The following is a 25561-nucleotide window of genomic DNA, read 5'->3' on the forward strand; positions in this document are numbered from 1 at the left end:
TTGCAAACAAAACTTTCTTTGCTTCTCGGAGATCTCCCTTCATTCCTCATTATCTCCAAAAGTCCTATCTATACCTGCTTTCTGTACTTTTCTCGTATAGCCTCTCAGTGCATTTCTTCAAATTCATCGCAATTCATTCTCTTATAGGCTACCCCCTCTTAAGCTAATTTAAATCTACTGAGCTCAGATGCTAAACTAAGGGACGAGGCAATGCAGCAGCACAAAACAATTAATACAAACAGCAATGACAAAATATTCAAATTGGCCAAGCAAGCAGCAATAATACAACTAATATTACGCAATGAGCAGCAAACAAGAGAAATAAATCAGTAGTAAAACTGGCTTAACAGAGTAATGTAAAGTGAAATTTAGTAGTACTATGCCTGGCAAACAGTAGAAGCAAATGCAATATATTATATCTAAACGTGACAAAGCTCAAGCAGAAAAATGTTACAGTAAAGACAACAATGCAGATAAGGGAAATGTCTATTCACATCTTAATGTCTATGTAATTAAAATAGTGCACCACAATAACTTATTGTAAAAAAAATATTACCATCTACTTGAAAAGAAAATTATGAATGCAGTTCCTGTGAAGGTAAATGTCTTTTTGTGCTCCCTCATTTTTTTGAAAAAATTATTATTTACTCGATCTTAATATCATCAAAAGTCATAATATATATAGGAGTTCATAATATCCATTCTTACAAATATCAAAACTCTGCCATTTCTCTCTCTACATCCACCACTGCTGGCGGCTCACCTCCAACTGTGCAACGCTACGCGCTGTTCACATCCAGCTGCCGCTGCCCAACACTACAATGGCAGACAACAATGCAGACTAGCCACAGACTGCACACAGCACAGCCAGTGATTCTCACACAGAGCGCTACGTGGCGTTACCAATAAGAACACCTTAACAGCCTACTTACAATAGAGCAAAACTTTCTTAAAAAAATTAGTTTAAACAAAGAATCTCCAGAATTTTAACTAATGGCCCCTGAAGGCCTTATTAAAAAAATCACGTAAAAACTCGGCTGAAGGCCATATACTCAGCATTGAAGAAAAATATTTCAAATGGCTCTGATAACTATGGGACTTAACTTCTGAGTCCGCAGCTCGTGCTCGTGCGGTAGCGTTCTCGTTTCCCGCGCCCGGGTTCCCGGGTTCGATTCCCAGCGGGGTTAGGGATTTTCTCTGCCTCCCGATGACTGGGTGTTGCGTGATGTCCTTAGGTTAGTTAGGTTTAAGTAGTTCTAACTTCTAGGGGACTGATGACCATAGATGTTAAGTCCCATAGTGCTCAGAGCCATTTTTTAAACTTAATTTCTAAGGTCATCAGTCCCCTAGAACTACCTAACGACATCACAAACATCCATGCCTGACGCAGGATTCGAGCCTGAGACCGTAGCAGTCTCGCGGTTCTAGACTGTAGCGCCTAAAACCGCTCGGTCACCCCGACCAGCCAACACTGAAGAACTGGAGGCTTAAGGTCTGAATAACATAGATTTCAAATGGAGCAAAATCTCCCTTATTTAATCTTGAAACCTTAATCTAAGTCGGCTGAAGGCATTACTTTAAAATTGAAACAAACTAAATTAATAGACGGCTGAAGGCCTAGCACAGTACTTGTGATTAAAAGAAAATCACAATCTAAAAACCACAAAACAATGGTGCTCAGCAGAAGTGTTCCTAGGGTCGGCCTGAGGAGGTAACTCTAACATAAGATTAGGTGAGATAGGCAGCCATGAATAATACTAAATAATCGGATGGCAACCCAACCTAAGGACGGCTGAAGGATCGACCAACAACCTAATCAATTCCGCTGCGCCGACCATAGGCACGACAACGGAAAATATCAGCCGAGGACGAAAATACCAGCAGCACTACGTCTTCAAAATTGGCGTCTCAAAACAGCCAAGGCACCATAACCACTCAAAAATATGAACAACACCAAAGGCTGTCGAACTACACGCGATACGGACAGCATCAACACGGCGAGGAAAATCCACTGCGAAACACTACGCTAATGCCCTCGCCCCGGAGACTTCCTCGCTGCTCTGTACCAACCGACCGACTGCCTACTCCAGTACGCAGACAGCATTAACATAACTGCTCAGTCGAAATGACACAAGCTGTACACAGTTCCACGAAAACACTTCCACAAGAACTCGAACAATCGAAAGGAATCACTGTAGGACAACAAGGACGAATGACAAGTCGACACACACAGACTACCCGAAGCAGTGGACGATCAAATACGCGTCGTCCGATGAGACGACCGACCGAACGACCAACCAGGGTCGTCCCCACTCAAGTCATGTGTGTCAGTAACGGTCGGGCGAGCTTAGCTGTCCGGAGCTCACTGTTGCTCCATCCTGACTCAACTCCATGTCCGTTCGGAACTCGGAGACACGGCTACCCGGTCACATTGGCTCGGACCCAACCATGCAGAGGTAACGCTTGCCCATTGGCGACCCGACATCTCTGCACAAGGAAGGAACCGACCCACGTCCGGCACGATGACGAACTGTCGAGGCCCAGAAACAGTCAAAAGACTAAATACACGTCACCCGACGAGACGAACGACCGAACGACCAACCAACGGTCGTTCCCGCTCCAGTCTCCTTCCGTCCGACAGTGCATGGGTGTCGCAAGCTGCCGGCGAGTACTGGCTGTCAGGACCTCACTGGCGCTGCGTCCCGACTGAACCGCCGACACCCGATGAGGCGGAAATACTAGCGGTCGCTTCAAAGATCATACGACAGCGCTCTTGTTGATGAGCGCTGCTGCTGCCACTCACGGGCAAGAAAACCAGCAATTTAGTGACGCCATTAATGAAATTATAAAAAAAAAAAAAAACGAGGCGACAGAACGATAAAGACAAGATGACGAGCAATACACGGCATGACCGCGAGCCGCGCACGGCTCAGTGACATAAAAGTCACGTAGAAGGCTAGCAACCGTACCACTGTTTATGCACACTTCTGTCGTTAAGCTGACTTGGTCGCATAAACTGTCATACAGCAGGTGAAAAATGACTTTGTTGATCATAAAATGATTCGTTTCGGGACTATTAATCAGAGCCCAAAGTGCAAAGGTAGCACAAGGATAAGAGGGTTACCAAACGTGTTTGTAACATGAGATAACAGATTGTCGTCTCATGTCACACACACATTTGATACCACTGTCGTCCTTGTACTACAATCCTCGCAAGATGCGATGGCCAATAAGCAATGACAATTTTCTTCCATAGCGCTGGAAGAGTTCATTCATTTGCAAGGGGAGGCGGACAATGTTTGCCCTCTTCCGGCCGGACGGCCCTACAATTTTTCTCAAACGATTTTACAGAAATTATTCGGTAAAAAAATACATTTTTGCATTACTTATAGCCCTGTAGATCCCATGTTTACGATGATGTGCACATCATTTCTTTAATGGCCACAGTTATTGTGATATTTACATGAAAGTAAAACGCTGTGCTAAAATCTAAAACGTTCGCAATGAAAAATAGGGTTCTCTATTATTTTGCGTTAGGTGCATTTTATAGACTGAAGCGCCAAAGAAATTGATATAGACATGCGTATTCAAATACAGAGATGTGTAAACAGCCGGAATACGGCGTTGCGGTCGGCAAAGTCTATATAAAACAACAAATGTCAGGTGCAGTTGTTAGATCGGTTACTGCTGCTACAATGGCAAGTTATGAAGTTTTAAGGAAGTTTGAACGTGGTGTTATAGTCGGCATATGAGCGATGGGACACAGCATCTTGGGGGTAGCGATGAAGTGGGGATTTTCCCTTACGACCATTTCACGAATGTACCGTGAACATCAGGAATCCCGCAAAGCATCAAATCTCCGACATCGCTGCGGCCGGAAAACGGGACCAACGACGACTGAAGAGAATCGTTCAACGTGACAGAAGTGCAACCCTTTCGCAAATTGCTGCAGATTTCAGTGCTGGACGATCAACAAGTGTCAGCGTGCGAACCATTCAACGAAACATCGTCTATATGGGCTTTTGGAGTCGGAGGCCCACTCCTGTACCCTTGATGACTGCACGACACTCCTCGCCTGAGCCCATCTACACCGACATTGGACTGTTGACGACTGGAAACGTGTTACCTGGTCAGATGAGTCTCCATTCAAATTGTATCTAGCGGAGACAACCTCTTGAATCTATGGACCCTGCATGTCAGCAGGGACTGTTCAAGCTAGTGGAGGCTCTGTAATGGTGTGCGGCGTGTGCAGTTTAAGTGATATGGGGCTCCTAATACGTCTAGATACGACTCTGACAGATGGCATGTACGTTAGCATCCTGTCTGATCACCTGCATCCATTCGTGTCCATTGTGCATTACGACGGACTTGGGCAACTCCAGCAGGACAATGCGACGCCCCACACATCCAGAATTGCTACAGAGTGGTTCCAGGAACACTCTTCTGAGTTTAAACACTTCAGATGGCTCTGAGCACTATGGGACTTAACATCTGAGGTCATCAGTCCCCTAGAACTTAGAACTACTTGAACCTAACTATCCTAAGGACATCACACACATCCATGCCCGAGGCAGGATTTGAACTAGCGACGTAGCAGTCGCGCGGTTCTAGACTGAAGCGCCTAGAACTGCTCGACCACCCCGGACGGCTTTAAACACTTCCGCTGACCACCAAACTCCCCAGACTTTAACATTATAGAGCATATCGGGGATACCTTGCAATGTGCTGTTCATAACAGGTCTCCAGCCCTTCGTACACTTACAGATTTATAGATAGCCCTGCAGAATTCATGATGTCCATTCCCTCCAGCACTATTTCAAATCGAGTCCATGCCACGTCGTGTTGCGCCTCGCAGGGGGCCCCACATGATGTTAGGCAGGGTTATCAGTTTCTTCGGCTCTTCAGCACATAATGCATGGCTACATATGAAATTCAGTTAATATATTGAGTTTTTCTTTAGACTTTGGTGGAGATCTCTGTCACCAGTCTCGAGAAAATTGGTCTGATGCAGCACATTCATTTGCGATCGCGCTGCACCAGCGATAAGGTCGAAGTGTGATATCCACAACTCACGTCATAATTCATAAATTGTTCGAGACATCGAAATCAGAATAGCAGATAACTGGATGTAAAGGGGAGAATATTTTGCCTTATGCTTATTATGAAAAACTTCATTATCTACCGTTTTATTCCACTTACTACAGACTTTTTCAATGAAAAAATGTAACTTTTAAGCGCCATCATTAGCTGGTGAAACGAGAAATGCTATGGGTGTAGGAGCATCATAAGTGAAGACATTTCATGTTTGTCTTGTACCGAGGATGTGCTTTTTCGTGAGCTACCGATCTTACTTTTTCTCAGTTCTCTGTTTCACAATTCTCTCGCCACTCCATCTGCACAACATGTTAGTGAGGTGACAGTTTGTAAACTCCGCTGTATTTTGGCAAAAGAAGCAAATTTTAACATGGCAGCAAGAGAAATGTGTGGATTTTATTCAAAATTCGCTACTCATGAGACTTCTCTTAAAGTTAAAAATGGCCAACAAGCCAGGAGGAAACTAGCTGCATTTGCAGAGGAATTTATTTTAGATGCTAACCAAAGCGGTGGTGACATATTTTTGAATGGTCACGATGCAAGAGTGGATGTAGAGGGGCACCACTTAATATTTACAAAGAATGTGAGTATAGCCTGCAATTTAGAATGGCGCTTCCCCTTCAGCTCTAGGCATTTCCCCTACAGCACTAGAAAGCAACCGTCACCTCTACCACTCTCCCTACACATGCCCTGCAAACTGCGCACCTACAAGCCACGTTATTCTGCACGGACTCTACCACTGTACTTGAGACTCTGAAGATAGAAGTAATTCCGAAACGCATCTTTTTATGATGAGTAAAGTCATTCCTCACCCGTTGTACGACTTTTTAGCACCGTAGCTAGCCTACTGCCCGATCTACACACAATGAAGAGGAATCGTCTCTCCAGTGTCTGCTTAATCAGTGTTTACAGAAAACTTGTGCGTAAAAGAGCATAGATTTTCGCAGCCATAGTACATTTCGGTAAAATTCTTCTGGGTGTGACATGACGTCATATGTAATAAAACCACCCTTTCAAATGTCTTGATTACACTTTTTACTATTTTCAAAATCGTCTTACACGTTTCGACATTCCGACGTTTTCAAAGGCAATGTTATGTCAATCATATAACGTCAATCATATCACGTCAAAATTCTCAATCAAGAACAACATTCCTGAAAATTATTTTTTATATCAAAATAAGACTTTTACCAACCAAACAAGAAACGGCAGAGGGTTTTGTAGGCAAGACTGAGTAATGGTTTGCTACAGGGTGTTTAGCCAAGTTGCTGTTTTTATTTCACGTGCAGTATTGAGACGACCGTGTGTTCTCGCGCCAGGACTCCAACCCAGTTGAAACACGGAGGCAAACAAACGTTACGATTTAGAGTGCGTCAGAATTCAGGCAAACGACCATCGCCGAAGAACCCGCGCGGAGGCAGCGTCGTCTGTTCGTAGTGGCTGCCGGCGGTGATGTGTGCGGGCGTGCATCGCCGCGCCGTCTCGCCCGGCAGACGGACGCCCAGATGGCTATCTGCGAGGCCAGACACGCGGGGGCTCTTGGGAGGGCAGGCCGCGTCTGCGCTCGCCTGACGAAAGCGGCGTGCGGCTTGCGTGCCGTCATCTTCGTTTCGCACTTTGTCACATAATCGTTCTTCTTTTGAACTCGTTCGCCTCGACAGTTCGCAGCATCCAGTACGGTAAGCGTCTTGAAAGAGGTATGCGCAAAATTTTCGTAGGAATTTTTCTTGTTTTGAATTCCTGTAATCGCGCTCGTGGGGTTTGAATTGCTTGCCCCCTCGACAGGGAAGCTGCTCTGCAGAGAGATGACTTAGAGGTGATCTCTGGGAAGATGTGCGCCATTTTTACCTGTCGATCACGAGGAGAGGAGAGGAGACAGACAGTTGAGCTGTGGTATTTGATGTGAGCAGTTTGATTTTTACATTGATACGATTACACTCTTTGTACAGAATGGATTACACGCAATGATTAAGTTCGTTTTATTTGTGGCAGCAGTTTTAAAGTAACATTTTTGGTTCGTCAGACATCCAGATCAGGAATCTTCTACCTTTTCATTTTTTTGTCTTAGGATTTATCGATCATAGTGAGAAAAACGCATTTAAGAATTAGATTTTGGAATTTCGTTTAAACAAAGATTATACATGTGAAGTTTAGTTTTTATAATTCTTGGGTTATCTTTACGTGATTTCAGAGTAAGTTTAAGTATAACTGAATTTTCATTAAATGTTGTCAAATCAGAGATTGCTATTGAGTTTATTTAACGCAGAGTTTTATCCACATCCAAAGAGTCAATTAATTCTCAACTTATGTAAACGTGTTATCAAAAATTATGAACCCAGAATGATAGCAATGTTTTTAGAGAACGAATTTTATCCTTGCGTATCTCAGTAGCTAGATTTTGCAGCTCTGTTATCGAGACACGCTACAGCTACAAGAGCAGTTTGCAAGGCGTTATCCAGTGCGACCCAGCTAAGCCAAATACTGTAGAAAAGAGATTCTTTCCTTAATTGTAATTGTAGTTGTGACAACAACTACATTCAGATAGGGCATGAGTTCCTTAGAATTCTGGCAGTTACACTTTTCTATCCAATCTCGCATCTGAGTTTTGTCGTCAAGATAGCGTTAGGCAATCAGCTTTAAGGTCTCGTTTGTGGTGTGCGCACCATTCAAAACGGGACACCAAAAGCTTACAATCTAACAGACAAATAAACATTATAAACACAATCAACCCTACAGATCCACCTTCACTAAAATGAATATAAACAGATAACCCCCAGTCTATCCATTTTGCACCACTTGCCCATCCCTAGGAAACTGTGTTCCACACCGGAACTCGATCTCAGGATCCTGCCTTTCACGGGAAGTGGCCCTATATACCGAGCTACGCATGCAGGATTGCTGAGTCGAAGCCTCTTCGATCTGCTGAAGACTAGGTCCGTGTTCGAGTCTGCCGGGAAGCCTCGAAACAGCACACACTCTGCTGCATATTGGAAGATTCATTCTGGAAATCATTGTTGTAGACAATACCAGATAAGGGGGCCGAGATGGTATCCGTATGGCGTTAATGTATAGTCCCGTAATGAGGCTCTCCGCTATTGGAGGATGACGCTGTTGCCCATAGCATAGCAGCAAATACAGATAATTCTAGCGAAGATAGATTGCTGGTGGATAGATTATCAGTAGGCAGTTCTCAGCTTAATGCCCATCTTTCGAAAAATTGTAATATAGTCAGTTAATTTGTATTTTACCTTTTTTAAAAAAATATTTATTGTATTAAGGAATTCTTCTGCCAGATGTCCTATATGATTTAAATGTTTCAGTTTAACTTGATACAAACATTCAAGTCTCTGAAGCAGACGTCACTTTCTCCATTGAATGCCTTATGCAATATTTCGACGTTTAGTGCCTTACTGACACATCAGTACCTCCTGACAGTAAAAGTCGACAACAATGAACGAAATTTGCATTTTTAATTTCTGTTTGAGATGGTCGTGAAATCGGTAGAACCGATGAACACATTACTGAAAGTGCATAGTCATTGCTAAAAAGTATTTTCAGATTCTGAATTCTACTTATACATAAATAATTCTTTAAAAAGTATGTCGTTAAGGTAATCCAACAACAATTAACGAAATTTGTTTTATTATTGTTTTTTTCTGTAGGCTTTAAAGTACCCACTACCTCCCCCCCCTCCTCCTACGACCCCCGCCCCCTTTCCCCTCCGGTAACTCATGTTATGGAAAATGTCTTGCTATTACTAGCGTTAAGGTATTAGTCAAAAACCAGTGGAAAGAAACTGGTGTTTCATGTATACGTCGTATTAACGTATTTATTTTATTGATTTGTTTAACATTATAAAATCAGGTGCATCAGGCACTTTCTCATGTCTGACCGGCCATTCTAAATACTCTAAATTGTCTACATTACGATAAGCATGATATAAATTACTTCTAGTATTTAACATTATAAAACCATTTGGTAATACTTTACTGCAGAAAAAGAAAAAAAAATAATAAACACAGTTTACATCCATTCACGAGAAGTCAAAAATAGTGACAAGTAACGAGAACATATATGTAGACTACGAGGGCTAAGAACAAAGGACGAGTGAGAAGAGGTGGAGCAGGGAGAGACAGAGGAACAGGATAAAATAGAATTACTGAAGGGAGAGCAAGGAAAGGACAACTAGTCATGTAAGTTAATTTTTGGGAAAAGGTTATGAAGGCGTTAGATGTAAGTATTTCAGATTCTTACAAGCAGCGGGGCTTTTAATTGTGTGCACAGTTTAAAACAGCTTGTTGCACACGCTGAGGGCAGCTGCAGAGGCGTTTCCGAATGTTTCTGTTCCATGACTGGGATCGGCTGGGATACTAGATAAGTGAGAATTTGTGTTTCGATTTTTATGAAATGACAAGTACTTAATCTCTGATGTTACCAGCTGGGATGCGAGAGCATCAAAGGAGCCGATGAAGTGGACATGGCTAGTGTAGGAATGTAGTTTGTCTTTCCGCAACCAACTTAACAATGATGTCTGAAGCACCGATTTGGTCAAGTAGACGGATTATAGCGATGTAACGCACACAAGTATTCGTGTTAGTTCTACTTTTCTCATTACTCGTTCTGTGTCGGGTTACATCAGAGTAGTGCGGATTCGCTAGAATAAGTTTTTGCACAAGTTTACGTTTCACGAATTTTAGGGGAACAGAGGTAAGCAGAAGTCTTGCTGGATGCTACTCCCTCGTACATACATTTCCCAAAATGACCAAGGAAGAATCAGCTTTCATCAGAAAACACAACCCTGCCCTACAACGACCTCTCGCCTGACACCACTGAAGTCGTAAATGGCGGTGGATTAGGATCGGAGGACTGCAGGACATGGCGTCTGGCTCGGAGCTATCCTTGAAGTAACCGATTTGTAACATTTCGTGGTCTCACTCTGTGCCAATTGCTCCTCAAATTGTGGCTCCAGATGCAACACGATGCGCCTGAGCCAAACGCAGAAGACGATGATCTTCTCTCTCGGTAGTGCCTCTTCGCCGTCCGGAGCCCGGTCTTCTCGTGACCGTACATTCTCGTGATCACCGCCGTCAGAAATCATGTACAATATCTACAGTCTTCCCAAGGATTTCTGCAGTAATGCAGAAGGAACATTGAGCTTCTCGGAGCAATATTATACGAACTCTTTCAAACTCAGTGAGGTGTTGACAATCGCGTCTTTGTCGCCTTGAAGGCATTCTTGACTATTATCAACTCATCAAGTCCAATCTCAAAGGTAACTAAGGCTCAAGACCGCTACAGCGTATATTTAAAGCAAACCTGATTTTCATCCTCATAGTGGCTCCACTAGCGTCGCTGCTGCAAGACGGGCGCAAAATACCCTACTGGCCATTAAAATTGCTACACCACGAAGATGACGTGCTACAGACGCGAAATTTAACCGACAGGAAAAAGATGCTGTGATATGCAAATGATTAGCTTTCAGAGGATTCACACAAGGTTGGCGCCGATGGCGACACCTACAACGTGCTGACATGAGGAAAGTATCCAACCGATTTCTCATACACAAACAGCAGTTTACCGGCGTTGCCCGGTGAAACGTTGTTGTGATGCATCGTGTAAGGAGGAAAAATGCGCACCATCACGTTTCCGACTTTGATGAAGGTCGGATTCTAGCCTATCGCGATTCCGGTTTATCGTATCGCGACATTGCTGCTCGCGTTGGTCGAGATCCAATGACTGTTAGCAGAATATGGAATCGGTGGCTTCAGGAGGATAATATGGAACACCGTGCTGGATCCCAACGGCCTCCTATCACTAGCAGTCGAGATGACAGGCATCTTATCCGCATGGCTGTAACTGATCGTGCAGCCACGTCTCGATCCATGAGTCAACAGATGGGGACGTTTGCAAGACAACAACCATCTGCACGAACAGTTCGACGACGTTTGCAGCAACATGGACTATCAGATCGGAGACCATGGCTGCGGTTACCCTTGGCGCTGCATCACAGACAGGAGCGCGTTCGATGGTGTACTCAACGACGGACCTGGGTGCACGAATGGCAAAACCGGGATGAATCCAGGTTCTGTTTACCATCGTGATGGTCGCATCCGTGTTTGGCGACATCGCGGTGAACGCACATTGGAAGCGTGTATTCGTCATCGCCATACTGGCGTATCACCCGGCGTGATGGTATGGGGTGCCATTGGTTACACGTCTCGGTCACCTCTTGTTTGCATTGACGGCACTTTGAACAGTGGACGTTACTTTTCAGATGTGTTACGACCCGTGGCTCTACCCTTCATTCGATCCTTGGGAAACTCTACATTTCAGCAGGATAATGCACGACCGCAGGTTGCAGGTCCTGGTCGGGCCTTTATGGAAACAGAAAATGTTCGACAGCTGCCCTGGCCAGCACATTCTCCAGATCCCTCACCTATTGGAAACGTCTGGTCAGTGGTGGCCGAGCGACTGGCTCGTCACAATACGCCAGTCACTACTGTTTATGAACTGTGGTATCGTGTTGAAGCTGCATGGGCAGCTGTACTTGTACACGCCATCCAATCTCTGTTTGACTCAATCCCCAGGCGTATCAAAGCCCTTATTACGGCCAAAGGTGGTTATTCTGGGTACTGATTTCTCAGGATCTATGCACCTAAATTGCGTAAAAATGTAATCACATGTCAGTTCTAGTATAATATATCTGTCCAATGAATACCCGTTTATCATCTGCATTTCTTCTTGGTGTAGCAATTTTAATGGCCAGTAGTGTATGAATAGACATCCTCATTCAGGAGCAGAAATTTTCTTTTATGTATATATGGTTCTCGGGTAAGACGTCGAATGCCATAGTGAAAACTCCACAATATTTCGTCAGCGCAACTGGCCGACATCTTCAGGTGCGACGAACACACTGCTAAGGCAAGACCAGAGCCCCCTATTTATGCCAGTCTTAGGTAGGACGTGCGCATGCGTGGAGGCGCCAAATTCGATGGCCAATAGCGACGATATCAACCGATAGCTGGAAGGATAGCAACGCCACCTACAGGATGAAGAACCATCGAATTTGGCGCCTCCACGCGTGCGCACTTCCTGCCTAAGACTGGCATAAATAGGGGGGTCTGGTACTGCCTTAGCAGTGTGTTCGTCGCACCTGAAGATGTCGGCCATTTGCGCTGACGAAATATTGTGGAGTTTTCACTATGACATCCGAAATCTCGCCCGATAACCATATATACAACATTTCCGTCGGGAAGGCCTCAAGCAACACACTTTCTTTTATGTTGGACAACTCCTTCGTGGTGTTGCGAATTTTTTCCGTCACTATATTTATTCTCATTTAAAGTAAACGACGGTGAAGTTCCAAAACGTTGCCAAAATACAGTGATGTTAAGTTGTCGTGGACCCTTACTTACAGAGAAGCGGAAAATGAATCAGTATAGATGAAAACAGAGGACCACCACAGGTTAGTAAAAAAAAAAAAAAAACGCTGCCGAAAGAAGAAAAAATAATTCTGTAGGTTATATCGATAACTGCACGGAACGAAACGTTAATCTCTGCTTGTAAAATGATATGCAGAAAATGTGCGTCGGCTTTTTCATTAGCGGGCGGTACTTGAGGCTGAAGCTACATTTGAGAGCCAATTGCAGAGGCCAGACTACCGCACGCGGACCACCCAGTGGGCGGCAGGCGTTGCTAATAATAATTCTGCAGAAGCCCGCGGCGATCTGTCTTCATGGAGCAGGCCTGCCACGTGTTTTTGTCCGCCGACGACCCGCGCCCAATGGGCTCTGGACAGCCTCAGCTAGGAGCGCTCTCTCGTCTAGACCCCACTCGATGGACAGCTCAGCTGCGGCTGAGCGATACGAACGGGCACGGCTGCTGTCTCCGTAAATCTGCTCCTCTCTGACAACGAACCCAGTGGGTGGCGCGCTGTTTAGCACGTGGAACTCGCATGTCTGGAGACCCGGTAACAGACACACAAAACTATAGCCGGAAATCGTTGACGTCCTTCAGTTGTACAATTTCGATCACGTTATATTTTCGCTTATTATGACATTTATGGACACAGAAAAACACATCTGCATGTACCATCAGTGATTCCGCAGACAACGATCGTGTGAAACACACATTACATTCACTGAACTTCGTGTTTCCCTCGATCACTTCAGATATTTCAATAAATTGTAATTCAATAGTAAACATTTTGGTCTGGCGCAAAAAAGGTTACATCAGCACTCCATTATACGTGGCAAAGGTCTGCGCATCACAATCATCATTTCAAAGACTTCATATTGCAGCTTGGGCGCCCAAAACCTCATGGCTACTGAAATATTGTAGGCCAGCTGTCGGCGCTCATTCAACCTTAGCTCTGAGCACTATGGGACTTAACATCTGAGCTCATCAGTCCCCTAGAACTTAGAACTACTTAAACCCATCCAACCTAAGGACATTACACACATCCATGCCCGAGGCAGGACTCGAACGTGCGATCGTAGCAGTCGCGAGGTTCCGGACTGAAGCGCCTAGAACCGCTGGGCCACCGCGGCCGGCTGTGTGTGTGTGTGTGTGTGTGTGTGTGTGTGTGTGTGTGTGTGTGTGTGCGCGCGCGTGTGTGTGTGTGTGTGTGTAGTCTGTATGTGTCTGAACGCTATTTCAGTAAAGTATAAAAGTTTGAAGTGAATACTTGGTAATAGTATTTACCCTTTATAAGACGTGCATGTATTAAAGAATTACAGGCCTACACACACGCCCACATTACAATTCATTGTTGTGCGTTGTGTCAAAATTTCAAAGCAATCGCACAAGAATTTTGGGAGATACATGATTTTGAACACACTAACATTTGCATTTTTATTTATATAGATATTAAATTGGAAACACTGCCCAGTGTTGTGCAATATTATTTTCACTTAGTCGCGAATCGGTTATCCGCTACTTAAGTCATCAGGTGACAACTGAATGTGCAAATGATGTGCGACATACTCTGACGTTATTTGTACAGAAGGTACGAAAATGACGTAGTGTTTTCATGGGAAAACGTTACATTCTTCATTACACAGAAATAAATAATGGGGGAGGAGGAAGTTCTTATGTGAAGATACGTTTAACACCTGATGTGAAATCTTTGTAACCTTGGATCCTTCTATATGCATGCACACGGATATCCGTCTATTTTGGAGGAAACAGGCTATAAGTCCACTATAACAGTCTGCGATGCTTGTTGTCTCTTTGAATTTCCTTAGTAAATTTTCCCTCGAACTTTATCACAAGGTGTTTCAGTATCTAAAAGGACGACAGCTATAGATTTATTGCTGTTTAAGTTCCTCGATAATTGTTCTCTAAGCTACAACATTTGGAGTTCCACAGAGATTGCCTCGCCCAAAGTCAAGAGTTGTTTTTTTTCTTTTCTTTATCTGTCATTCCTCAATATTTCTGAGGATGTTATGCAGGCGAATGGAGCTACCGACTACAGCATGTGTAACATTTTTTGCCCTCGTAGGAATCAAAATAATCTTTGACCCTTTCCTTCTCTCCGAAGAGATTTGGTTTGTATACAAACGTTGTATAGTCTCTTCGGATTTTCTACCGGATCCTAAAATCAACCCGATTCGATATTTCGGTGATCCAACTGTTCGCCATCTTCAGGAGAACATACTGCTCCTGCTGCCGTGTTCTGCTGAGGACTGACGGCAAGGCTGCAAATCGACGTTCTATAAAGGCCACCTTAATGTACGAACGCAGCGGGACTGAGCAGCAGCAGCAGCCATCTCCTGAAGATGGCGAAGCATTGGATCGCCGAAATATTGAATGGGGTTGATTTTAGAATGCGCAGCAAACCGTAAAACTTTCAAGACTTATTACGCCGGGCAAATCTACGAAGTCACAAGCGTTGTATATTCTAGGTGATATCACGAGACGCTTCTTCAGTAGGTTCTTTGGTTGTGCACTGGTAATCTTATCTGGACCTGACGCCTTAGCATTGTTTAGTTTTCGAAGGTTGGTTCTGATTTACAATGGCGTTGTTGGTCGCGGTTTTACCAGCCTTCCGTAATTTCTAACTTGTTCTTCCAGTGGTTTGTTATTATTTCGTATTCCCTCTCCACTAAGTTAATTCTTTCCTGTAGATGGGACAATTGTGCTTCAAACGTTGGGCCCAATGTTTCCACTTTGCATAAATGGTCTGCAGACAAGTCTAATGCCCTAAGGAACGGATTGTTGGGCGTTTTTTTAGTTTCTTGACATGTCACCGTTCATACTTTAGCTGCAGAAAAAATTTGGACATTTCATCTCTCCAAGTTTGCCATTCTCATGATAAACCCAACGTCAGCAAAATTGTGTAGACCGCAGACAACAGGCCGCAGAAAATTTGTCTGCAAAGCTGTCAGCGCTACTGCCAATATATAAGAAAGATATACAGCGCTACCATATGGTTACCGTTGTAAGAACGACTAGTTAGTGCAACATCTGCTACTGCTTACAGGAATGCTATTGCTTACAGGAAAAGTTAGAGTGAGACCTCGAGGAGTAGTAGAGAAACAGAAGAGGTAGGCTAGGAATAGTGCGTGCGAAACAGCATATAATATATCACGCTCATCTCTTTCGAAATCCTGTGTCGTCCAGTGTAGGGTAGATTTCTTGCTTCTGAGTGGCTCATTAAATTCCTTGATCTAGCCACTGCGTTCACGATATACGAAGGTGAGTCAAATGGAAACCTTAAATATTTTTTAGAATATTATTTATTGTGCACAAGTGGTACAAAGCTGTATCACTTTTCAACATAATCTCCCCACACTCAATGCAAGTCTTCCAGCGCTTACAAAGTGCATAAATTCCTTTAGAAAAAAATTCTTAATGCACTCCGCGCAACCACTCGTGCACCGCTTGGCGTACCTCTTCGTCAGACCAGAACTTCTTTCCTCCTATTGCGTCTTTGAATGGTCCAAACATATGGAAATTGCTTGGTGATGACGAATGTCGCCATTCCTTGCTCGCTCTCTTCGTTCCCGGTTGGTGGAAGTGAACCCAGGTTTCGTCCCCAGTAACGATTCTTGCAAGGAAGCCGTCATCTTCTCGTTCAAAGCGCCGAAGAAGTTCTTCACAAGCATCAACATATCGTTCTCTCATTTCAGGAGTCAGCTGCCGTGACACCCATCTTGCAGTCACTTCATGAAACTGGACCATATCATGCACAATGCGGTGTGCTGACCCATGACTTATCTGTATACAGCTGCAATATCATTCAGTGTCACTCGGCGGTTTTCCTTCACTACGGCTTCAACTGCTGCAATGTTCTGTGGAGTCACAACTCGTTGTGCCTGACCTGGACGAGGAGCATCTTCCACTGAAGTCACACCATTTGTGAACTTCCTGCTCCATTCGTAGACTTGCTGCTGTGACAGACATCCATCACCGTACTGAATCTTCATTCATCGATGAATTTCGATAGGTTTCACACCTTCAGTACGCAAAAACCGAATAACAGAACGCTGTTCTTCCCTAGTGCACGTCGCAAGTGGGGCGGCCATCTTTATACTGATACTGCGACGGTATGCGTGCATCTGCACTATGCTGCCACCTACAGGCCATTCTGCACGCTGTTTTCAGCACGCTTACCAACTTACAGGATAACGGCGCGAAATTTCGATTTGTTATTACAAATTTAAGGTTTTCATTTGACTCACCCTCGTATCTTGATTTTCAGGCATATGTTTTCAGATCTCCTGTTGAACCAGTCTCTAGGTTTGCAGAACTGGTCCTGAAAATGGAATTAGATTTCCATCAGCTTTTGATATGGGTGTAAATCTGTTGCTCGTTTTCATACACACGGAAAAGTGTACGCAGCATAATATGCGTGGTTGATGTCTGGTTTGCTATAATTCTTTATTATGCTAGTATTAGAGTTAATGGGCCGTATAAGGGTAGGCTTTGTATTTAACAAACCATAGATCCCAATCTTTCGCATTATGCAAATTACTCATACAGTACCGTATACAGCGTTAATCCTCTAACCTTTCTTAGAGAACGTTTCACCGGGACAATCTCTCCTTTATTTCATGTGTCTCCCAAACTAGCATTCCTGAGTCTTTTTCCTTTTAATGTATTTCCAGTGGCCAATATTAATTTTCCTATATCTACGTCACGTAATTGTTTTCTGTTACTATGGATGACACGATTCTGTAGGCAGCCTTGGTTGCGGCGTAAAGCGTTCGTTGTTCCCGAGGACAGCGGCAAAACAACCTGGACCGATGCCACTACAATTATTACCACTTGCGTAAGAGAATGTTGTAAACAGTATTATTCAACTAAAAAGCCAACTTCCAGCGGAATGGACCAGACAGCTTTATCCACGCGCTGACGAGGACTTTTAGGAATTTGGCGTTAATTGCGAGCCTCGCCAACGAGCAGCCGGGATAATAAAATTGTTGTGGGCGGCAGGCCATACATTCTTGCGCGTCACTCTTCGTTAGTGGAGACCACGCGTGCTAACCTCTGCCGGTTCTTTCTCCATGCCGGCCCATTTTATTTATACAATTAGGCCAGATTTCACGGTCCTCATTGCAGTTGCCGGATGGAACGTATTTCTTTCTTGACGATGTAGTGCGCAATTAACACCCTTATATAGCTGATTCGACCCGAATAATTCTTTATTGAGGACATATAGTGAACTGTGAAAAACAAAGTTTTTAAGCCGTAGCCCTCTCGTTCTACAGTAAATATTAAGCACAGAAATATCTTAGAGAAATATAGATAGATGAGACTTGAAAGACCAAACAAACATTCAGACAAGTAAGTATTGTGATACAGGAGAGCATATGCGAACCATTTTACGTGACGGCTCTCAGACGTCTGAAGAACACAAACGCAGTGAGTGCCGAGTCGTAGGCGCATATATCGAAGAAACTTCCAGCTATTGCAACATGTCATAGCAGAGTTAGCTTACGAATCACTTTACATGGTAGTCAGATACAGCTCTATTTTTCACGTTTACTGAAAATATTTCTTCATTCGTCAATTTCGTGTAGACATAATTGACTGACTAAATTTGCATGTGCGTTCCTTTTAAATGTAACAGTTTTACGTTTCACTAAAGTGATGAATGAAGAAATAAAGGAGTAGAAAAGTAGAAATCTTTCCATGCTTAGAAAAGAAAAATATCTTTGCTGTGTTCTCAAGAAACGTACACAATTGAATTTTATTTCATGTCCATGTAAAGGGATTAGCGACCACATAACAGTGTGTCTATTCGCCACGAACGTATTTTTCTTTTCTTTCCTCTGCAATTGTTTAGATGAAATATGCTATTCTTAATGGCTGTTATTATTATTACTACCTTCTTGTTTGGCGAGACTCGGAAGATTATTTACAACTGATACAACGTATTGTACACAGGGTGAGTCACTAACTATTGCCACCTAAAATAACTCCGAAAGTATGATAGTAGCTGAAACGTGTGTAGCACAAATGTTGTATGCAACAACAGGGGCCATAATATGACGTTTTTTTTTGTTGCTAGGTGGGGTCGCGTCAGAGATATGAGGGTCAACTTTGTACACGGGGTGAGTCACTAACTATTGCCACCTAAAATAACTCCGAAAGTATGATAGTAGCTGAAACGTGTGTAGCACAAATGTTGTATGCAACAACAGGGGCCATAATATGACGTTGTTTTTTTGTTGCTAGGTGGGGTCGCGTCAGAGATATGAGGGTCAACTTTGTTTTTTTAAATGGCATGCTTAGTTTGGTACTTATTTTCTGATAGCGGCTATCGAAATGAATCCAATGGTGTGTAACAGTAAGGTCTTTGAAGGTCGACGAAGGTTAAAAAGGTAACATTAATGTCTATTTACAGAAGTTGTTCGGAGTGATGACCACTGAAATCAATGCAGAGCTGCAATCTTCCTATCATGGATTGAGTGGTATTCCTTATTACATCAAAAATTATCGAAGCACATGCTCTGACAATTCTCTATCTAACGTGCCATTGACATGTAATCACCATTCGACGGTTTCGCAGTACAACACTAATAGGAAATGTAAGACTAGTAGCGTCGAATCAAGCGAATGTGAATGAGCTATTCCTTCGAAGAACAAGTCGATATGCTTCTCATTAACGGAGAATGCCAACGAAATTCAGTAGGAGCTATAGACTTAAACGCAGAAATATCCTCAACGTACTCATCCTAAACGTCGTACATTTAAGTACGTGTATGATAAATTGAGAACAAATGGATCTTTAACGTATCGGAAACATATCCAGCAACGGAAATTTACGAAAGAGGGTTTATTGGTACTCTTGTAAGCAGTGTGGTTCTAGGTCCTTGTGTTAGTTCGCATCAAATCGCAAGGGAATCTGGCCTGAGCCAGAGTAGTGATGTTCGTGTTCTGCATCACCATAAATTCATCCTTACCAAATCAGTCTCCACCAAGAATTAACTGGTGTGGATTGTATGCGTCGTATTGAATTCTGTCGATGGGCTCAACTTCAGATTCAGATGGATGACACATTTAGTAATTTCATTTTATTTACTGACAAGGCTACTTTGAAGAACCATGGAAATGTTAATTTGCATAACATGCATTATTGGGCCGCTGAATATCCTCGTTGGCTGCGGCAAGTTGCACACCAAAATCGGTGGTCGGTGAATGGATGGTGTGGGATTCTGGATGACATAACTGTAGGCCTCTATTTCATCGAAGGAAATCTTAATGGTAGGAAGTGCGCCACATTTCTGTAAGAAAGATTATGTCTGTTATTGGAAGAAATACTTTTAGGAACAAGGAACAGAATTTGGTATCAGCACGATGGGTGTCCGGCACATTTTTCGCTGCTAGCTAGGAATGAGCTGCAGAGATAATTCCCAAATCGTTGGATTGGACACGGAGGAGATTTGTCGTCGGCTCGTTCGCAAGACTTGACGCCTGTGGATTTTTTCTTGTGGGGAATCGTAAAAGACATTGTTTATAAAGACGTTGCAGCTACACTTGAAGATATTCGGGAGAGATTTGTCAGATCATGTGCTTCGATAAGTTCTGATGTAATAAGGAATACCACTCAATCCATGATAAGTAGATTGCAGCACTCCATTGATACCAGTAATCATCACTTCGAACACCTTCTGTAAATGGACGTTCACGTTAACTTTTTGACCTTCGTTGACCTTCAAAGACCTTACTGTTACACATCTCGATAGACGCTATCGGAAAATAAGTACGAATCAATAGCATCCCATTTAAAAAATCAAAGTTGGCCTACATGTCTCTGACACGACCCAACCTAGCAACTAAAAAACAACGTTATATTAGGGTCCCCGTTGTCCCATGCAACTTTTGTCCCATAAACTTTTCATCTCCTATCATATTTTCTGAGTTACTATTCGTGGCAAAAATTAGTGACTCACCCTGTATAATAAAACTGTGTTCGTGGCCACAAATTCCCCAACTGAAGAGTTAAGATTTGGAGAACTTGCATTGAAATACATTAATTTTTATTCCAGGTAACTTTGTTTCACTAATTTTAAAGCTGTACTGAATCTTACGTAGAATATTTATGATAACACTGAGAATGTCTCTTTTATTTATTTATTTACTTGTTTTGAGACGAAACACGAATAAACATGCTGAACACAATGCACGTAGATAAATATGTTGTTGAAACTCTCATCGCAACCCTAGTAGACTACTTTAACTAACGTTAGAGATTGCTTGTCCACATTGCGAGATTGTAGAACATCATTGGCTTGCGACGAATCATTGTTTTCACTTTGTTTATTTCTCTAACGTTAGAGACGAAGGAATATATGTGTAAATACTGAGTCTTTAGTCGTATGAGAAGATCTATGCCATTTGAGAGGCTCAGTTTATTTTCGGAACCACGTGGCGTTCTAGATGGTTTCTGTGCCCTCTTCCCGAAGTATTCCCCCCGAAATCCACACCGTGTAACAGGCGGTATATGGTGTTCGAATTGTATTACGTGTGTAGCTCTGTGACACACGCACTGTTAGCTGCTAGGTTTCCAAACGTGTCGGCCTTCACGATCATTCTGATTGTCAGTATTTACAAAAAAGCAATAAACGTAAGATGATTTTTTGGTGTATTCCACAAGGCAAGGTCAATTCTTCCTTTAAACAGCTAAGCTGTATCTTTTCGGATGTTAACACTTGCTTTTAACACTGCGACTATGTGCTTCTCTGTCGGGACGGTTTCAATTTTTGTGTAATCAGTTTTCAACATATGCAGGAAGTAAAAAGTAATGAGCACTCGAAACGCCATCGTTCAATTTAAGGCATTCATAATTTCACATTTTTTACGAAATTTGGTCTATAATATAGCTATGCGCATTAATCACTTTGAAGAGAAATGCCAGTTTAGATGTATTGATCCGCAGTTTTCAAGCACATTACACAGGTTCCGCCCTGTATTCACATCGGTAGGTGGTGTTTTGGCACTTGTGTATTTTACGGTACACAGTATATCTTCAGTGTCTGAACAGTAGTCTGGAAGCAGTACTAATGAGATATACTGTACAATACAAAGTTAACAGAATGAATCCGAACTCCAAGTACAAAATCCGGGATGCTGTTCAGGTAATTTTCTGTTTATATTGTTACCCGTGATCTCGTGTGGTCCTTAACTGAGTAATAATTCGTTTATTATTATTTATTCGGTTTGTTACCCCAGCTGCCTTTGTTTCTGTGAACATACTTTCGTAACATTAATACAGTCTGCAGTATCCCATTAATTAAGTATACAACAAGTAAGACAGAATAAAGCAACAACCTGCACACACGTACAGAACATACACAGCTTGATACGGTTGTCGTCGCTGCGAGAACTACGCAGTATAGCCTCGTTGCGCTGCTCTTGCACTGCGTTCGGTAATCCCACTGAGGGATACTCCCCATCACCCTCTCAGATTTAGTGGTAAGAGGGCCCATTGGATTGCCCGTCAAAAGCTGAACACTGATCAAGCAGGAAAACAGCAAGGAGGTGTACTGAACTGTGAAAAAAGAAGCAAAATAGAGACAGTGAGCGGTCCAAGCTCAAGATGTATAAAATCGAAAAGCCACGGCGTCGTGGTTGTGTGATCACGGTGTTGCAGTGCAAACTCCGAAACTCGGAGATCTTTGTTCAAACCTCCGTCGTACGCAACTTTTTACCACAAATTTATGAACTTTCCGTCCTTCATTGATGTGTCTGTTCGTCTATAGTCTTGGCAATTGTCATAATGTACATTGGTTATAGAATATGAGTCATGTTATAAGAATATAATACCGTTGCAAGTAAACGTGATGAATAGTCAGAGCAGGCGAGATGCCTCGTAGACGACTCACAAAAACGGAAACAACAAATAAACCGGTGTGAACTATGTTATAACGAAGGAATTCAAGAGCAAAAACTTCCAAAACGGAATGCAAGAGACATAACATGTGGTACTTGTGTAGAATAAGACAGAGGTATGCACGTCTGGAGGTCCCATCGCTACTTGTCTCTGTTGCAGACTACCGTTACACCACGACACAGACACAAATCTGAATACAGCGGATAGACACGTCAATGACCGAACAGACAGTTCATAGCTTTGTGAAAAAAAGAGAAATGTGGGGCATGAGGAAGATTTGAACCCTGATTCCCCCTTTTTGCAGTTCAACACTGTGACGACATGTCCACGACGACATGCTCATGTTCGCTCGCTCGATGCTGCATATCGTGAACCGTTCACTGTTTCTATTTTGTTTCTTTTTCTCAGTTCAGTACACCTCCTTCCTGTTTTCATGCTTGATTGTGTTCAGTTTTTGGAAAATTGGAAATTTGTGGTAAGGTCTTATGGGGCCAACCTGCTGAGGTCATCGGTCCATTAGCTCACGCACTACTTAATCTAACTTAAACTAACTTCCACCCACCTCTCCTTCTGAAATTAGGAAGATAATAAACGCTCTCAAGAATAAATGCTCACATGGAATTAATGGCATTTCCAGCAGGATAATAAAAGCTTGTTCCCACGTGATAAGTGGGATTCTTAGCCACATATGTAATAGCTCTCTGAAACAGGGTATTTTCCCAGATAGACTGAAGTATGCCACTGCTAAACCACTGCATAAAAAGGGGATACGTCTGATATCAACAACTACCGCTCAATCTCTCTTCTGCCTTATCCAAAATTCTTGAAAAAGTAATGTATTGTATAGTAGCTTCACACCTTTGTAAAATAAAGTTTTAACAAAATGTCAGTTTGGTTTCCAGAATGGTTTTTCAACGGAAAATGCTATATCTACTTTCACTAATGAAATATTAAATGCTCTGAGTAAACGAAAGTCACCAGTTTGGATTTTTTGTGATCTCTCAAAGGCTTTTCATAGTGTAAATCATGGAATACTTCTAGATAAGCTCAAGTACTTTGGTATGAATGGGGACAGCGCTAAAATGGTTTAAATCACACCTGACTGGAAGAGTGCAGAAAGTTGAAATAAGCAGTTCACATAATACACAAAAAACTGCTGATTTTTCAAACTGGGGAACAATCAAGAATGGGGTGCCACAAGGTCCGGTGTTGGGTCCTCTGCTGTTCTTAATATATATTATGACTTGTCAATCTATATTCACGAAGATGTAAAGCTTGTACTTTTAGCCGATGATACAAGCAATGCTATCACACCCAACAGAGAAGAATTAACTGATGAAATTGTAAACGATGTTTTTCAGAAAATCATTTAGTGGATCTGTGCAAACGGGCACTCATTAAACTTTGACAAAACACAGTATATACAGTTCCACACAGTAAATGGAATGACACCTTTAATAAATATGGACTTCGATTAGAAATCGGTTGCTAAGGTAGAATATCCAGAATTTCTACCTGTATGCATTGATGAGGGGTTGAACTGGGGAAAACACACTGAAGATCTGCTGAAACGTTTGAGTTCAGCTACTTATACTATTAGGGCCATTGCAAATTTTGGCGATATACATCTCAGTAAATCAGCTTTCTTATGGCATCATATTCTGGGGTAACTCATCACTGAGTAAAAGAGTGTTCATTGCAGAAAAGCGTGTAATCAGAATAATTGCTGGAGCTCATCCAGGATCATCCTGTCGACACTTATTTAAAAAGCTAGGGATCTTCACTGTAGCCTCACAATATATATATTCACTTATAAAATTTGTTATTAACAATCCGAACGAATTCAAAAGTAACAGCAGTGTACATGGCTACAACTCTACTAGAAAGGATGATCTTTACTACTCAAGGTTAAATCTAACTTTGGTTCAGAGGGGGGTAAATTACGCTGCCACAAAAATCTTTGGTCGCTTACCTAATAGCATCAAAAGTCTGACAGATAGCCATACAGCATTTAAAAGGAAATTAAAGGAATTTCTGAATGGCAACTCCTTCTACTCATTAGATGAATTTTTGGATATAGTAAGTGGGTAATTTCCCCACACCCCACAAAGAAATTAAAAATATTAAGTGTCATGTAATATTTTGTGTAATGTAATAGCATGTATAGACACCTTTTATTAACCTGTTAACTAACGGTGCCAGATAATCATACGTGGGAAGCACCTAGCAGTACTGACTGCAAACTTGATAGCGAAGAGTGGGGCACAAGTGTCTTCTACTGCATGTGAATGGAACAAGTTTGTTTCCAAAGAAGCCGCACAGCGCATTCCGTTAACATTTGCATTGTTGTGCAGGAATTTTCGTATTTTAAAGATGCAAGGATATATGGGGGTAAGAAATCAAACGAAGCCTAACTACTCTTGTAACGAACCACTGCAGTCCACGTTTCTTTGTACCAAAATATTCAAAAAATAGACCTTAAAGAGCAATGAACTCTCTTCGGTGGAATTCGGCTTCGACATGTATATCTTCACGTTTACCTACCTCACCTCTGCTTCAACACAAATATCGTCAATCAGTGTAATTCAGTGTTCATCTACCGCTCTTGTACCGGGCCGAGAGTTATAATGGCTGAGGTACGATGCAGTCGGATCCCTCGGCGCCTCGCGAGCTTTTTAAACTTCTGCAGCAGTGGCTGGTTATTGTCCCGCGGATGTCATTATCCCGAGTCTGGGAAGAGTCGTGACTACCGTAACGACCTTCGCAGGTGATAAAAAGCGACGTTTACTCCTCTCGAGGACTACAAAAGTTTACAAATCCAACGCCGCATCCGCATTCCTAGCAAGAAACATGCTGTTTTGGCTTCTTACTTCACATAAAGTACCGTATATTCCCCTTTTCACCCATCTGAACATTAACAAACGCGAATCCACATAGTAAACACGTGATATTATCACCCCCCAGAAAATATTTATGCCTTACAAACACTATAAGAGTTAAATGATTGCAGTTACGTTTTTTTAAAGAGCCTCACTAATTAAACTATTGGGAAATGTAATAATTCCAGTCCCAAAAAAGACGGATGCTGACAGATGTGAATATTATTGAAGAACCAGCGGTTTAACA

Source organism: Schistocerca serialis, chromosome 6, assembly GCF_023864345.2.
Source record: "Schistocerca serialis cubense isolate TAMUIC-IGC-003099 chromosome 6, iqSchSeri2.2, whole genome shotgun sequence".
NCBI classification, from domain to species: domain Eukaryota; kingdom Metazoa; phylum Arthropoda; class Insecta; order Orthoptera; family Acrididae; genus Schistocerca; species Schistocerca serialis.